Source organism: Phytophthora infestans, genomic scaffold (genome assembly GCF_000142945.1).
Source record: "Phytophthora infestans T30-4 supercont1.52 genomic scaffold, whole genome shotgun sequence".
NCBI classification, from domain to species: Eukaryota; Oomycota; class Peronosporomycetes; order Peronosporales; family Peronosporaceae; genus Phytophthora; species Phytophthora infestans.
In genome coordinates, this window is record NW_003303707.1 from 795245 (window position 1) to 798482 (window position 3238).

Below are 3238 nucleotides of genomic sequence, written 5' to 3' on the forward strand. Positions count from 1 at the left end.
AGACTTAGTTTAAGTATGTTAAGGAGAAGGCATTACGTGGATTAGACTAGGATACAGTATGCAAAATGAAGCTGAGGACTTTGTGAAAAAATGCGAAGTGTTTGCTGTTCTAATTGTATGGGTTTGGAGATGTTTTTGGCTTGGATTAATAACAGGCAGGAAGCGCGAGGAAACGCAGCGAATATGGACGCGTACGCGGAAGGTGACGGCGGAGGAAGCGCGGATATGGAGGTGAAAATGGTGAAGGTGATGGCGCGAGGAAGGTGACGGCGCATGGGTGTGAATATGGAGGTGATGAAAGGTGACGGGAGGAAACGCATGATGTATATGACAAGTTGGTGTCGTACTTAAGCGAAGCGCGCGCTGTGCATGTATGAAGGTGTCGAAGGTGTTCATATTGCCTAAGACGCGTACGTGCACATGTCATGTCGCATAGGAAGCGTAGGTATGGTTGTGCAAGTCGTAAATGGCCACTTTGGTGGTTTAACATTGTTTCCAGGCCGCGTATGCCCAAATATGGGGTGCGGCGCTATCTGCACTGCTGTGTATGAAGTGTCGTCTGTGTGGGGTTCCTATCGAGAGATACGTATGCTGCGTTGTAGAGTGAGCTGCTGCCACACGTTGTATGAGTGCGCACACCACCCCTTTTGTTTGTACTATATAAAGTGTAGCCATCCACCCAGCCATTCTGAGGCCAGAAGGGTATGGGGCCATCGTGTGCAGTCTATGGCCACGTATGTGGACATGTGAGTGTGTAATGTGTGTACCATGTATACGAGTGATAAACACTATAGGTGTGTCGTCAAGTCAATGTAGACGGCCATCTTAGGCTGAAGCACATATCGCGTCTGCTCTGTGAAGTTAAGCAGCCTCAGCTCGGGTGAGTACTCGGTGGTGACCACCGGGGAGAGTCCCGGTGCTTACTTTTTAGCCCGTTTTGAGCTGTTTACCGACTTTGCGTGTGTTTGCAAACGCAAGATATGATGTCTGGCATGTGCCCACACGACATCTTGGTTTTAGTATGCCTGGCGAGCCACTACACACGAGATCTTGTTTTTTGTATGGTGTTCTTTAATTTGATTATTATGAAGATGAAAAGAGAACCGTTAGAACGGGTATGAAGGGTGTTCTAGGGGTGCTTTTCGGTGCTCTTTCACGTGGACATATCGCAGCATGCGACATGTCAGCGGAACACTGTCTAAATTAATAAATACTGTTTTGGCCGATTTCTAAAAGCGTCTATAAAAGGGCATAAGTGCAATGACTCGTCTTTGTAACCCTGCGGCCTAGGCGTAGTTTTTCACGGGGAATCCGAATATCAAAGGTAGATTTATGTACAACATGTACTTTTTTTGCAACATGTACTTTTTATCTACGGGACATAGACATACGTAAAAACACACGGCGGAGCCGTTCCCGCAATCAGAATTTGTCTAACTCTTCTAGATCAAAAGTTATTCAGCGAAATGTGAGACTTTGTTTGGCATGCTCTTTTTTTAGGTGGTTTTTTCCGGTTTTATGTGCCGCCCGGCAGATCTGGCCTGCAGACTTTAGCAGAAAACTTGGCGCATGTGTTCGCACGACCGCTCCCAAAGTTTTACAAGCATATCTCCAGTAGTTGCTTCGCAATGATTTTTTTAGTGACGCCAAAAAACGCCATTTTCGCGGAAAATGGACACCTTGGACGGCCAAAATCACCACTTTTGGCCATGTTTGGCCCTGCACATCCAGGAAGCAAATGAGACTGCTCCGTATAAAAACTGCCTTAGGGGTGCTTTTATGCGCGCATTCCCGTGGTCAAGTCAGATTTTGGCTAAATTCAAATGCCTTGTCTATAAACACTTTTTTCGACCTAAATTTTCACCTGTTTTGTCCCGAAATGATAGCACCCATTCTTTATTTGCCTATATATCGCGAAGGAGGCAACTTTTTTCCTGTTAAGTATAGATAAAAAATTTAATTCGGCGTTTTAGCGCACGAGGAACAAAAGTCTCCATACAAGCTACCCTCGGTTTCTAATGACTTTTTGAGTTAGGGAAGCGTGGATCTTCTTTTTTTCTTGTTTCCAGGACTTCACATGAACTTCCAACTCAACTCGAATTGTCATCCCGGGCCCACCACGCATCGAAACGACACTTTTCTCGGAACTGGCGAATAAAAAATAGGTCACCAGATGCGCAAGAGTCTGGGATGACAGAATATCAAAACAATAACAGAATCGTTAGTACTTTTTTTGTCACCAGCGCCCTTTTTCTGTTTTCGCGTACATAATCGAGCATAACTTTATCAATTTATACCATATCGACCGATATCGATTGTCACGATAGTGTACTTTTTTTAGGCGCACATGATGGTAAAAAGAACGGCCACCTATTCCCCAGCCGTTCTTAAGTTATGCTCTTTTAAAGATTTTACTTTAGAGATGACACACCCTCTCATTTCACTCCATTACATGCTCTTTTTGCTGAATTACGTGGCACAGACGCAGAAAATCATGGTTCGCAAGTCGAACATTTTTGAAGAGCGCATCGAAACGGACATTTTCTTAAAATAACATGGTATACAAAAAGTGCGTTCTTGAGCCTGTAGCAAACGATTTGCATCCATGACATCCCAAAAACTTAAAATAACATATCTCGACTCCTAGAATGAAATCGACGTGAATCCTTAGGGCAGTTAGTGTGTTTTAGTATCATACTTAACACCACAAAGTTTTACGGGGCACTCTACAATACTCTTCCCAAGACGCAAGAAAATGTTCATTTTGGGGGGTCCTCTAACGCGAACTTAATGATAAAATACCGCACTTAGTCCATAAAATACGAACTTAGGCACTATTCGCACTTAGTAAAATAACTTCTCGCACTTAGAACGGGTAATTTATGTAAATTACTTTATGGGTGACTGCTGGGTTCTAACAAAACTGAAAGATACTGACTAGCTGCTGGGCGCGGCGGTTACTTTTCCAGCTATAAATAGATGTTAAACGAGTAGTCTGTAACTGTCAGCAGTAATCAATTCCCGTCAATCTGCTGTAGATTAACGGGAATTTTTGTTAAGACGACGTAAACAAAAGCGAGTATCTTTCTTGTGACGGTTTCCTAGTATATGTGAGGTGACAAGTCGGTTCCTGAGTGTAATTTTGGAAATGGCGTGTGGGTTTCTAAGATTATAGTTGGTTTTTGAGGCGTTACTTTGCTGTTTAGGGTGATTTCTCGGTCTTATTTTAGGATAAGAT

The 3238-nt window shown here is 43.5% G+C and overlaps 1 non-coding gene across 1 annotated transcript; it reads left to right on the forward strand.

The window, feature by feature from the left end:
* The first annotated feature begins 819 nt into the window (after positions 1–819).
* PITG_33352 lies at positions 820–921 on the forward strand. Its single transcript, XR_009934746.1, has one exon. It is a non-coding gene; the product is annotated as an 8S ribosomal RNA (ribosomal RNA).
* The last annotated feature ends 2317 nt before the right edge of the window (positions 922–3238 follow it).